Genomic DNA, 14,982 nt, shown 5'->3' with positions numbered 1-14,982 from the left:
GTTAGAGGTTATTTGGTTCAAGGTGCATGGGATCTTTTTGTTGTAAAATAGCGTCCAGTTCTTTGAAACGTTATATTTTAACGATTTAGATTCTTCAACCGAAGATGAAGGATGTGTGTTTGATGAGCAGTATTCATGATACTTCCATGGTCAGCCTCAAAAATAAAAAAATGGAGATATACTCAAGCCGAAGATTGTTTCTAATTACGGTCTAACTATGGTGGTGTAGATCGCTGTGATCAGGAAATATACTTTCATCCAACAATCCGAAAACGTCAGATAAAATATTATAAAAAGATATTTTTACATTTACTAGACAAGGTACTCTGGAACTCATATTTGCTCTATAAAAATGTAGTTGGGAAACGTATTACATTTTTAGAATTTCGAATCCAAGTTGTAGAAGAGCTTTTACATAAATATGATGATGCAGCTTCTGGATAAAAGAATGTTGGCAGACCACCTACAATAGATAACCCTGCCCGTCGTACTGAACGACATTTTATATCCCATTTTCCTCCTATTCCTGCGAAACGTGAGCCTACAAGACAGTGCAAAGTGTGTTGTTCGAAAAAGGATTAAAATGGGGAAAAGATAAGGAAGGAATCACGATTCTGGTGTAGTGATTGTGGAGTTGGTTTGTGCTTGGAAAAGTGTTTCCAGTTGTACCACATAAGACTGAATTACTGAACTACTAATAGGTATTCACTTATATTTATTTATGTTTTAGAAAATAGTTAATTTTTTTTTTATTTTTAGAAAATAATGCTCCACTAGAAGCGAACTTTGCAACTGCCATGTTGAGTGACAGCTGCCTCAAAGAAAATATGCAGTGGCTACAAAACTTGAATTTTACCCATGTACCATGTAATTTTACCCATGTAAAATAATTGAAAATTTTATCCATGTAAGTCAAAATATCAATTTTTAACTACTTAAGTATATTTTATTTTGTACTAAACATTTGGTTTTTGCAATAAAAAAATTTGACATTTTGTGTACCCAAATCATCAAAATAACTTGACAGTTAAAGGGTTAATATTATCACAAGCATATTTTATACCCAATTTTCAAATATGAAGATACCGTTTCTTAACTCAAAATCCACTGTCAATTTCCTAGAAAAAAGGGAAAAAGAAAGGGGTATCAAGGCCATACTCTTCACTGTTATCCCCGCTAAATATGATGTACCACCCATGGATTTTTGCGCGTTTGAGCTTTTGAAAAACAGATAGTCCATTCCTCGACCTCCTTAGACTTTGGAAAGCTCTGTTCAAGAGGAATGCGATAAAATACCTCCTAGGCAAAGAATATGTACTACATAGACGTTCTTTGTCTTAGGAGACTACAAAAGGCTTTATTTTATCGTCTTGGAAATAACGGTGTAGAAAGATAGTAGAAATAATAAAGGTTATCAAATAGAGCATTTAAAACAGAAAAATTTCAGGTAAAATATTTTTATAAATATATTGAAAATCGTCTAAAAAATGTGCGAACATCCTACGTATTTTTTAAATCTGAGCAATTTTGCTCGGGATAATATTTCTTATTGCCGACATTTTTTTAGACAAAATTGCTAATTAACTGCTTTGAGAAAAGCATTCATCTGTACACTTTCCTTTCCTTGTAAAATTCTTCAGGAGAATATCACACAGTTTTCGCGCGCTTAATTCAGTACTCAGGCCAGTCAGTACACGTTTCAATAGGACATGTATTCTATTCTCTTTTCAGTAAAAATTAAACTTCAGACTGACGTTTATACTTGATATATCTATGCATTTCGAGAAAATCTGACGTTCATCTCTCTTCTTAAAAGAGTAAAACTTTCTCAGCCATTTCTCTGCTGTTTTTACAGTGCTGATTATCTATTGAGGCAGAGAATAAATATTTCAAATTCTAAAAAGGATTTATGTGCAACTGTTAAACGGGTCTCATTTTCTCAAGCTCATTTAAGGCAGTATTTCGCAAACTTTTCTCATTTTAAATTCTGAAATGTTTAAGGTACACTATGGTAAATTTGAGTTTTTAGCAACAATAAATAATAATGCTGTTATATTAAATAAACAAGCATTTATTCTAATTTTTATATCTTACCTATAAAAGAAACTTTTTTTTTTCATATTTTAATTTTACAAAAAATGGCACATAAATGAAACAATATTGAAAAGATAAAACATACTTAGTTTTCTATGATTTTGATATATTTAAATTTTCGAACTACAAAGTGTTTATTCTAATTACATTAATTTTAAGTCATTCGAATTGCAAAGTGTTCATACAAAGTATTTTGATATGAGGCACAGTGTTAGAAACCTAAATTCTTATAACAGGTGCGTCGATTTCTATCCATGGATATGTTTACAGCGAAATATTAAAAATCTGCCTCGCACAAATACGTTGTCAGGAAAGGAAGTAAAATATGAACAGCTCGTCAGCGCATTTTGATAACTTCGATTTTTTTTCCCCCTGACAACTTATCAAAAATTCTTTCGATGTTAATTTTTTAAATTTTTCAGGTATTTAAGTATTATTGTAATCGCCTTCGTAAAAGTAGCCAAATTTAAAAGAAAACAGATCGCTGTGTACTTGGAAAGAACAGCGGGGGGGGCACTGCAGAAAGATTTCGCAAAAAAATGTGTTTTTTTTTTTTTTTTTTAAATTTTCTAATGTATCAATTAATCCTTATTTAATAATTAAAAATTTTATTTTAAATTGATAAAGTGTATTTTCTTTTGATATATTGATACATGTTTGCCGACTTACAATAAATATTGATAGTTTTCTTCTGTAAAGAATCGCCAAATTGTGCCAAAGTGATCGCGTTAATATAAGTGGCCTTTTTTCAATGCCACAGTCAGTTGTCAAATCAATTAATTTTTCAAAATCAGATGTGCTTTTTTCTGTCAGCTGAGGAGATTCTTTGGCTGAGCTATTATCGTGAAATGGTTTCGAATCCAGTAGGAGATATTGACTAAAGTTTAACTTTAAGTCATGACACTGCTGCGTTTGTAAACTTAAACTTTTGTAAAACTGTTGCATTTGTCTATTTTCCAACTTTTTTCATTTAAACAGTCATTTAAGGTAAAAAAAGCAGTCAAATTTATTCTCCTCTAGTGAAGAAATCAAGAATATCAACTTTCGTTTGAAAGGCACAGTTTTATCTTTTATGTGTCAAACGGAAAAGTTTCTTCCTTATAATGGTAATTTTTCGCGGAACACTGAGTGAATTGTATAACGTTAAAACGTTAACTGGTTTAAGGGAAAAAACGTTATGGTTTTCACCTAAGGGAAAAGACGCATTCGTGCAAAACTTTTTAAAGGAAAATGCTCGTATTCATGTTACGGACTGAAAAACCATATCCATGGCGAGATTGAAAGCTGGGTCGAACTATCAGTCATCAGCTGCGGTCGCCTAAGGGCGGAGGGATTAAATCTCTGGAAATACTATTAGTTAACTTAACTAAATGATATCGTTCGATCCATTTCATTTATAATTTAAAGTTCAGTATTAAGTTTTCGAATAAGAATTATATGTAATGAAATGCTACAATCACTCTTCTTTCTAGCTAATTTTTCAGGTAGTTATTATTTGAAAAAATTATTATTCAAATACCATTCACGTTTAAATTAAGCAGATAGATAACATTCTTGGCTTAGATTTTGAATAAAAACTGTATGGATTTCGAAGACCATCAGATACGGGTTCTTCTTTTTAAGGAGGGAAACAAATGCCTCTGAAGATGATTTTAAATTATTAGAGGTTTATTCAAAATCTACGCTAAATTAAGGCTGCGTTATTGCTTAATTTTAAATTTTACATTATTGTGTTTCTCTTCCAATTCGATCACTTACATATTTCCTGTTATCGTCTGCACTGACTACATATATTAGACAGCTGTTTGAAGATGTAGTGCGAATGTATAACAGATTTCGGAAAAACACACAGCAAAGTATATGATGCAAACAGAATGGCTTTCGAAAGTAGAAAAAAAAAAGCATTTTGTGAATTGCTGTCTTTATTAATAGAAGCTGAGCAATCTTGAGCCTTAACAGATAGGAAAGAATGTGAATACAGTAATGAATAATAAGATTTTTCTCGAACGTAGGCCAGAGTCAACTGTAGTTATTATCAATTTGCTGGCACTCGGTCGATGCAATAGCTCAAAAATCGATTTCGATGCTATCCGGGTATCGATTTTATGCCTGTGTCGATCATATGTATATAATCTTAAAAATAATAATCTAATCAATTTCACCTGGATTTTTTTTTTTTTGGGGGGGGGGCTTACGTATTATCCCATCGACTGTGAAAGTTGCCTACCATAGAATCATGAAATTTAGCAGAGGTGGCGCCAAAGTGTCGCCAGTTGTCCCTACAGAGTTCTGAAGGCAGTGACGTCCATTAATGTGGTAAGCAATCAGTATTCGACCCGCTCCGTTTTTGTGCTTCGTAAAAGGCTTTCTTCGATTTATACTATTTTGTTAGGTTTTCCTGTTTTACAGAAATGAACTATTTAGAACGAAATGAGTACAAATTCTCGCAAGTAATTGCTTCCACCTATTTCTCTTTTGTACATCATGATCCGTCGACCCTATCATGTCATTGATGCACACTTTTTTTTTTTGGGTGGGGGTAGTAAGATCTCATAACATTGCAAATAAATTCACTGCTTGCTGTACTGTTGAATGCAGGTACCAAATTTTAATAATTGTTTTTCAAAATGCAAGGGGAAAAAGTGCATTATCTGTATTTATAAATACAGAAAGTGGCTAATATTAACTCAATAGGGGTTATAACAGACAATAAGTACAAAATGTAACCTTTTTCAGCTTGGCTTTCGCCGATCATTGAAATTATTTTGTCGCGTGATGCAGACAGCACACAACGGTACCTGACGGTTGCTACTGAACAACCGGAACTTAGCCTTTCAGCTTGTAATCTTATCTTATTAGCAGATGTTTAAGTGTTGTGTTATATCACGCGTTTCCATATTTGGCGCAAAATCGTGCTACTTGGTGTCAGTTTCACGGTCGACGGGATAATAGGCAAGTAACCTTTTTGTCATCCAATTCATCCGATAGTTATAACTCTTAATTTTTTTTCTACGCCATACCAATACTTATTGTATGCCATTCTCAATCTTATGCCTATTATGAGTCTGAGCAAGTGACTAACGTACGTTAATTCTCTTACATAAAAGAGCATCATTATCAAAATTTCGTTTTTAAAGTTTCGATAGTAACTGATTTTATGCGGTGTCGATGTTAGGAACAATGCCAAGTCATAAATCTGTAGGTATGGCTTACTGATGCCCAGTTTGCGCAAAAGGTATTCACAAGTGCAATCTGCAGCCTTTTAACTTATAACAGCTAATCCAGCTAGATAAACAATGACTTCCACCACTTTTCGAAAATTAGTGTCACTTCAATAAAGCATTTCAAGGTTGACCTTTTTCAGAAGAAAATCTTCCTTTTTATCTAAATTGAGCACTAATACTCATGCTCACACAGCTTTCAAATTCTTATTACGTATACTAAAAACGACTCATCATCTTTAATGATAACTAAATCTAGATTTATAGCTTTTTCACTCGCCTCTCTTGGGGGTTGTCTAAAGAATTTCTGAAATTAAGATCTCTATTCTTCGTAGTAATGTAGCTTTCTGACATCTTGCCTTGAAATCTGTCCCACAAAACCAGTAACATTCTTCTGTTATCAATATCGCGTATAATTTATTTTCCAAAGGGAGCAATGCTGGGGGGCTGCGACGTCTGCAGCATTCCCTAGACAGCTCCGTGACAGCACCTTTGTATTTGCTAATCGTGCCGGTATGTAGCCTTGAGCTTGTTGAAAGTGTCAACAGGTGTTGTCCTCATTTGCGTATCGCGAGGTTCAGTTCGCTCTCCACCGCCGGAGTAAACGGAGACATGAGAAAGAAATTTTCCTTGCGGCGTAAGTTAATTATTTAAATTTTTCTTCCAATGTTATTCGATAAGCATTGGCATTTCTTAATTGGAGATTTCGTAAGCTATTTATGGAAACTAGCAGACGGAAGTACTGCTTTTCTAACTGCAAGACTGAAGAGTAATAATCGTATTTTATTTGTGTCTCATCGTACCCTATTGATGTTTCACGCTAGTTTATGACCACATTTTTAAAAATGTTTACTTCATAAAGTGCTTTTTATTATTATTCATAAATATTGTACAGCTTTACTGTTCCACCATTTTTCAATCTCCTTTTTTCCGAAGTTTCTTTTTGTTTCCTTGCAAAACGTGAAGTGCTAAACAACGGAGTTCTTAATGTGAGTTGTATTATACCGTTCTTGAAAAATTATTTTACTCGAAATCCAGCTTTCAAAAGAAAATGGAATAATAAAGTTGTAAACATTATTGACTAACATTTGCAGCTATAAACATTATTGACATTTGAAGTTTTTTTGGAGAGTTTTATTAACAGCTCAAAGAAAAACCTCTCCGAAGTATAAGTGTTTTCACCATCGAAAAAATACTTATTATTATTATTTTTTAATACTTGAAATTCTTGAAATTTTTTTTATATATACTTGAAATTTCTTTGTAGATTTTTGTCAATAATTCAAACAAAAACCCCTTCTTGAAATCTTATTGTTTTCATTTCTCGACAAGGTACTTGAAATTCCTTGAAATTTGAAATTTTCTCTGGATACATAACACTCCTTTGCAGCCTTTTATTAGCTATTCGTAGGGAAAAGTAAGATCTTTCATTTTCTGTATTATGAAAATGCATTACTCAATATAATATAGCGTAGCCATTTAAAATATCGTTTAGACTTATTAACAATATTTTGCAGCAAGAGTTATCATATACCATTAATGTGATAAATAAAATGGGTCTCTATAAATGTAAAAGCTCGATTACAGGGCTTAATTTCTAAAATTAGAAGTGCCGGAGCCCTATGGAAGACCGTCAACAAAGAGGAACAAACGTAAATAAATAAATAAAATTACTATTAAAATCCTTAATAATTTAAAAATTAAATAGTTAATTATTACGGAAGTAATTGTTATTTAATTAATGATTATTATTTAATTAAATAAAATTAATTAATTAATATTATTAAAATAGTTAAATAATTAAAGATAAACGTAATTAAATTAAAATTAAATAAAATGTAAAGAGATGAATTAAAATTTAATAAGCGATTTGTAATATAATTTTATTGCAAAAAATTAAATTTTCGAGATCAAATTTCTACTGAAATTGTTGTTCAGTTACAAAAAAGAAGCGCCGGAGCCTCCTAATTTAGGGCTTCGGTGCGCTCCGACTAGAATTATGATTTATCCCCAAAACTAAGAAGTACCAGAGCCGGGCTCCGGTGCAATTTAAGATCTGTTTGCAATATTTCTAATTGTTTTCACGTACTGTTCCTCCGCATCCAAAAGAGAATTGAATGGTTGCGATGGAATTAACATATATATTCAAGGATAAAAATCAAAAAGTAAAGGTAGGAACGAAAATGAATAAAATTCTGTTCCTGAAAAAATATGAAGGTCTCACCTTTCCTGTCCGGGTAAAAGTTAACTGAGTAAACACAAATTAATGAAACTTTTCAAAAACGAAATCGTTGAATGAAAATTAAAATGAGAAACGATAAAAGTTTTTAAAAATACAGAACATGATACATAACAAAACGAATAACAGAATAATTTCTTATTAATCTCCTCTGTTTAACGTTTCAAATAGAATTTGTCAAGGGAAAAGTGTTTAAAGTGTTAAACCAAGTTGATTAATGAGTTCCGAATACATGTTTCGTTCCTCTGAACCATTTGAGACTTAAAACCGCTTTTCATCTTCTTCTTTTCAAAACAAATCTTCAATTTAAAACAAATTTCTGAAATGCTCAAATACTTTCTCTACATACATTCGTACTCAAACCAAAAATTATATGCAAATGCTTAAAAGTAGTACAGAAATCTAAAATTAGGCTCAAAATCCAAACTAATTACATAAAACTAAATTAAATCAAAAAGGAAGTTATAAAACAAAAATTAATAAAGCAATTCGCTATTCAAATTTGAAAAAGAACTTGTTCAATCAAATTATGTATAACCTAATGCAGTTTTAAGTCTGAAATGGTTCAGAGGAACAAAACATGTATTCGGAACTCATTAATCGACTTGGTTTAAGTCTAAAACACTTTTCTCTTGGCAAGTTCTGTTTGAAGCGTTAGACAGAGGAGATTAATAAAAAATTATTCTGATATTTTTTTGTTATGTATCATGTTCTGTATTTTTAAAAACTTTCCTCTTTTCTCATTTTAATTTTCATTTAACGATACCGTTTTTGAAAAGTTTCATTAATTAGCGTTCATTCAATTAACTTTTACCCGGAGAGGAAAGGTTAGACCTTCATATTTTTTCAAGAACAGAATTTTATTCATTTTCGTTCCGACTTTTTTTTTTTTTTTTTTATCATTTTATAATCTAGCAGCCAACGCGCAGATTCGTCTTTTTTCTCTTTTAATTATTAAAATATCCATGATAACTGTTCTCAAGAGTATTCAACCACATACATAAATTAAGAAGCTAAATATATCAATGTGTCAGAAAAATATGTAAATCAAAATTCTAACGCTACTTAAATATTAACTCAGCCAACTTGGTAGAATCTGGCGATTTTGTTTTCAAATGAAAAGCTACACATTTGACGCAAGATGGTGGTTTTCGCACTTTTTTTAAGAAAGATACCCAAACTATCGATATTTATTGTGAGTCAGTAAACATTTTTGACATGTGAGAAGAAAACTTACTTTAGCAATTTAAACTACAAATTTGAGTTATTAAATAAGGATTACGTGATACATTAAAAAAATAAAACACTTACATTCTTCGTTCTTTCCATATATATATATTTTGTTTTGTTTTGTTTTTGTGTGTTTGTTTGTTTGTTTGTTTGTTTCATTATTCTTCTTCTGAAGTTCACAGCGATCTGTTTTCGCTTAAAACGACATCAGAGAATTGCGGAGATTCGGCCTGGTGTATTCCCCGCCTAGAGCAATTATATAGGAAACTCATTTTCTCGTTGTTCCCTTTAGAAAATGTTCAGCAAAATTCTGTGTACCTGCCGAAATTTTATCGCAGTTTTTTCCAATCCTGGCAAATTCCACAAGCTCATATTTTAAAACTAAGTTTAAACGAAAATGGCGGCGTTGCTTGACTGAAACGATTGCTGTAAGCATGGTTGCCGGAAGAATAGTTATGTGCATAGTAACCAGAGTTTGGCAGATTTTGAAATTTTGGCGACTTCTACTGAGGTGGTTGCTCATTCCAAGTTTTATTTGTAATAGTCCTTTAACTCTTTGTTTTAATTTGGGTATTTCCTCTTTCTATCCTAAAAACAGTGACTGCTTACGACAAATCTCTCTAAATTGCATCATTTCAAAATTATTCCATATCATATGATACTTGCATGATACTGAGGATTAGGGGACCCAGTCGCCAATGAAAAATAATTATCTACCACCTTTTAGTTCGGACGCCATTGTAGAGTCAGTAGGTTATTTTGAAGCAGGAGACACGAAAAATGAGGAGTGAAGGTGGAATTTACGGGATGGTTTACATCGTAACTTATAGATTTGTGAATTTTAACCTCCACTTTAGCTCTCTGTCGAAGATGCTCACAAGCGTTGACGAAATCTAACTGGATCTCTGCATTTAACAGCTCTGCAATTTTGTCAAAATCGGCAGATTTCATATTAGTTCCAAACTTCAGTTCGAATGGAGTTGTACTCATACTCCATTGGTATTTAGTATTAATCACTTACTGAACTTCACCAGTGTGTGTATACCATTTTGTTGGACTTTGAATCGATAATATGGAAAGAACAGAAATTATGACATAATTCAATTTCTCAGTTTGTCCATTGGCACGAAGCAGTCTTGTAGTCAATTGAATATGCTAAATATTATTCGTGGAACAGTAATCTTGAAAATCTTTAGAAGTAAATACTCAACTTTTATCGGAAATTATACAAGAAGGATTTCCAAAGAAAAATTTTTAATTTTCCAATTTAAATATAATTTTGGCGCTATCATTAGATTTTGTTGGGGAAAGCCATACAAACTCTGTGAATGAGTCAATAACTGCAAATATATACTTGTAATTTTTATGAGTATTTTCGAGTGGTCCAGAATAATCAATGTGATATGTTATGAAAGTGTACACCTTGCTTGGGTTATCGAATGCAACATACATTTACCATTAATTAATGTGCAAGGAACACGATTTGCAATATAGTTTCAATTTTGTCTTTAGGTATGTAAATTTGTGTTTGAAGCGTTCTTCAGTTCGGGTAGAAGCGAAATGGGCACGAAGATTGAGTCCTTAATTATATTAGTTCGCATTGATTATGTAAAAAAAAGTAATTCGTTGCTGCCTAAAAATTTATAAAGTATATCGGCTTTAACCCTTTCCGGCATGCTACCTTTTAAATTCGGAGTTCTGATTTAAAAAAAAAAAAAAAAAAAAGGTAGGCAGTCTAATTAGGCCTAGAGGAGTACACAAGTAAAATTTTGTGAAGATAGCACTTATCGTTTTAATTCTGTGGCACACTGATTGAATAGAGCTTCGAAAAGAGTGCTGAAACGAGCATTGCTGTCAATGAACTGACCGATGAGATGCGGAGAAACAAAATACAGACTCTCAGTTGTCCTAGATTATCGGTCAGCCCAGTCTGGGCACACCTAGGGTTCGCTGTTTGATTTTAGGCAAGATTTCAGGGTAAAAATTTAAAGCTAATATAGAATAAGGAGATTAGCATACAGCCAAAAAAATAACATAGAAATTTCTTTTCAAACAATTGCTTTTCCACTATAAATAAAGAAGGTTGAGAGTAACCTATAAATCCTTTTTCATTCAATTTTTCTGTGCGTACAGAAGGAAATTTTTAGGTGAGTCCAGACCGGACACACTGTGCCGCAAAGGGTTAACACAATTGTCATCACAAGGTTTAACTTTTAAATCTTTGATAGCTCGAATGTGATCATTTTGCCCTTGAGGCATTTTGTGTTTTGAAAATGAGGCTGTCTTGAGTGATGACCATAACAGTGGATCTGCTTATTACATCAGCATGTGTCATACGTTTTCACTTTCGGTGTTCTGTTTCGTAGTCGAAATCTTCTAACATCAATGCCCAGCGTGCTATTTGTAAGTCTCTCTTCTTGATTGTCATTTTGAAGGAATTACGGTCAGTAATAATTTTGAAGTGTTTGCCTAAAAGATAAATTCTTAACTTTTTTCAAAGCTTGAATTACAGCTAATACTTAAAGTTCATTACTGGTAACTTATCAGTATCTTTTCATGGGAATACAACCCTAACCATGAATACTGGCATCGCTGTACTGATTATAGATGGTAAGAACGGGTTTTTCACATAAACGATTGTCTCAAAAGATTGAAAGTATTTCTTTCATTGACACCAAAGTGGAACTCGTTGCCTTTCTTAAGGAAATCAATTAATGATTGAGCAGTTATGGAAAAATTTAGAACAAATTTACGAAATTGTTACGAATTTTATTGTTGAATGCACTCATGAAGCGATACTGCCCAAAAGAAACCTAAATAAACATCGTTATCACTCGACCGAGTGGTGATCGAGACCTACAGCATCAAATCAAGTGGTGACTCGGAGTCACATCTTGAGTGCAAAATGTTGATCTTCTGTCGAAGTAGCCGTCTTAAAAAAATAAAGTTCAACACCTATGTCATTATGTTCTTTGAACTGCTGGCTACTTTTATCTTGGGGAGTTGGTTGCCACTAGCAAGTTCACTGTATTCGTAAGTTTTTCTTTGTATAGTTTGTTACTAGGGCAGGCGTCTCCTTAGATACACTCGACAATGGGCACTCTTTCAAATTCTCATGTTTTATTGAAATAAATACATTCACAAAAGCTATTTATATACATACATATTACTTTACAATATATATTTTATTGTTATTAAACTGAATTTGTATACTTCCGCATGTTTGAAAGAAATTCGTACTGAAAAATCTTCTTTTTGTTTTAGCAGAGAAATCTGTCAGTCAGCAGTACAATTGTATGGATTTAAAAATGATTCTGTCTTTCTCTCTTCGCTCTATAAGCCTAAATCTAGGTAAGTTGATGCAAGTTTTTTTTAATTATTTTAAAATTTCGAAATTTTGAGTTTTTGTCCATCTGTTAGAATCAGAAATTATGTTTATGATAAATCATTCAAGCAAAAAGCATTCATAATAAGTAAAGTCACAATGTTTTATCATAGCTGGTACTTAATATAAGCATCAGCAGGGGGGAAAAATGGGTACTTGGTCCCCCTTGAAATTGAGTAAAAAATATATTTTTTGCTTTGAGATATATAGTATATGCTCACTGTATTTCATAACCTACTTGTGACTTCCCCGAAATAAATCATTAAATAAAAATTTATTGTGTAATAATTTGCCTCCAATCTTTGTTTCTTTCTCTGAAAAGTTTTCTGAGAACACCTAGAGTGTTTTGTGTTTACGACAGACCGTATCAAATTAATGTTTCTATCGTTGCCTAAAGGTGATGCATGAGATGTCATACAGTAAAAAAAGTTATGAAATTTTAATATACAAAACATTACATTGAATTTGGTATTAAAATATTTATTGAGATGAGCAATAATTAGCCAGTATGCAGGGATTTATTCAAAATGAGTACTTCCTTTCGGCATGTAGTTTCTTTGAGATTTAAAATCCTAGGACTTCTTCTAGGACTGTGCCACTAAATGCATTACTTTATAGTGTCCTATAAAGTACTGTAATGTGTAGAATGTTTTGTGAGGTTTTTATATTTACTAATCACATATTATATCATTTTTCCTTTATTGCTACTTCCACTTTCGTTCGCTCCCACCATGGTGTTAGTTAATGCATGCAAGAACAGAATTCTTGAAGTTAGCAGAGAACTTCTGGCAGCCACCGCTGACCGTCTTGTTATTATTTTTGCAGAGCGTCTAGATTTACTTGAGTGAGCTTTAATAGCCAAATTTGCTCGCACGAATCGAGGGCTTAGCCAAAACTTATACGCAGATTTTGTCTTGTGAATATCGTATTTTAAATATTTTTTTTCAATGACCGGGCGTTTCATTTAATATCCATTAGCTTTGCGCCATTACTAAGGCCAAAAGTGGGGGCCATTTTATCATGGAAGCACCTACCTAATAGGTGGCTGCCGTTGCCTCCTATAAAGGGACGAACCGCTACAATCATGCTTTCTCTGGGATTCGAGCCCGGGCAAATAGATATGGCAATCAGGGTCACTAGCCACTATACGGGCTGGGTTGCATTTTAAATATTTAAGTTTTACTTCTTCTGTTATTACACGAGTTGTGTAAATTGTTAGGCTGAATATCTAATAAAAGTATAAAGTCTGTTGTTCTTAGGAAGCATACACAACCGTACTCTTAAAAGACTATAGAAGAATTATCTTCAAGTCTTCTGATGCAAAAACAATAGTCAGGAGAAGGGTGTATAAGATCCTTTTATTGGAATACAAAGAAGTAACAATGACCCAACTTGGGTTTACACAGCCCCACACTTCTGGCTTAATAAATAAGTAATGTTGAACTAAAATCAAATGATTAGCCTAACCGCTCACAGGATAAAGTAACGCACAGGAAAGGCTCTAGTTTTTAGAAAACCGACGAGACAAACCTAATGGTTAGAAGCACTCAACGCCACAGAATCAAATCGCTATTAACCCTTTGCGGCACAGTGTGTCCGGTCTGGACACACCTAAAAATTTCCTTCTGTACGCACAGAAAAATTGAATGAAAAAGGATTTCTAGGTTACTGTGAACCTTCTTTATTTATAGTAGATGGCAGCTCAACACAAACCAGTCCGTATATTTTAGCCATGTTTAGTTTTTAAGACGCTCATTTTTCAAAGAAATCTTCCGATTTTTTTTGGGGGTATAAAAGGAATTGTTTGAAAAGAAATTTCTATGTTATTTTTTTGGCTGTATGCTAATCTCCTTATTCTATATTAGTTTTAAATTTTTACCTTGAAATCTTGCCTAAAATCAAACGGCGAACCCTAGATGTGCCCAGACCGGGCTCACCGATAATCTAGGGCAACTGAGAGTGTGTATTCTTTGTTTCTCCGCATCTCATCGGTCAGTTCATTGACAGCAATGCTCGTTTCAGCACTCTTTTCGAAGATCTATTCAATCAGTGGGGCACACCCACTGATTGAATTAAAATATTATTCAATTGAATTAAAATATAAGTGCTATCTTCACAAAATATTGTGTACTCCTCTAGGCCTAATTAGACTGCCTACCTTTTTTTTTTAAATCAAAACTCCAATTTTAAAAGGTAACGTGCCGGAAAGGGTTAAGTCACGGTAATAACGTAGCCTCAAATAGGCAGAATACACTCTAAAATCAACGAGCGAAACCTTCGCTTACTTCTTTCTCCCTCAATCTGAATAAACGCTCGCTGTCTCATTTATAGTCTGGCATGAAAAGCGTAGATGAAAAGAGAGTGACAGAAAAGTACGTTAACTCAAAATTAACTATTAATCAAAAATAAATAGATAAATCCTCACAAAATTATTTGTTTTAGACTATTGCTAATTACTGGGAGTTCGACGTGGGTTCGATCTCAGGCGAAGAGGATTGACTGCATGGCTGGTTTTGTGTTTTCCCTCATGTGTAACATGAATACGAGCCCTTAGAAAAGCTCTTAGGAATCCCTAAGTTTCACATACAAAGTCCTTCATGAAGGCATCCTTTCCCTGAGGCAAATACCCTTCGTGTGCCATATTCAAATTACCTAACCTAGCTTAACAAAGACGGAACTCTAAATGGCTTAACTATCTACGCAAAGCCAGAAGCAATATTTGTAATAGTACTGCACTTTTAGAAATACTTTACTTCTATAATTTATGAATTAAATTGAAGGGGTCAGATACATTTAAAATGTCAAAATATGTC

At 33.0% G+C, this 14,982-nt stretch overlaps 1 protein-coding gene across 6 annotated transcripts in view; it reads left to right on the top strand.

The window, feature by feature from the left end:
• The window catches only part of LOC118199544 (uncharacterized), a 123,325-nt gene that overhangs the window by 52,990 nt on the left and 55,353 nt on the right, over positions 1–14,982 (top strand). The window contains exons 2-3 of one of the 6 annotated variants that reach the window (XM_035371432.2): positions 760–907; positions 12,049–12,135. The exons of 1 other annotated variant lie outside the window; for it this stretch is intronic. The gene's annotated coding sequence lies outside the window, so the exon portion shown is untranslated. Of the gene's footprint in view, positions 1–759; positions 908–5,891; positions 5,953–12,048; positions 12,136–14,982 lie in introns of those variants that run through there. 4 more of the 6 variants (XM_035371433.2, XM_035371436.2, XM_035371434.2 and 1 more) reach the window with 4 other exon arrangements.

Source organism: Stegodyphus dumicola, chromosome 4, assembly GCF_044657685.1.
Source record: "Stegodyphus dumicola isolate Sdum_Otavi_A_Nest chromosome 4, ASM4465768v1".
NCBI classification, from domain to species: domain Eukaryota; kingdom Metazoa; phylum Arthropoda; class Arachnida; order Araneae; family Eresidae; genus Stegodyphus; species Stegodyphus dumicola.
Note: the sequence above shows the minus strand (reverse complement) of the source record. Positions and strands in the feature narration are given on the sequence as shown.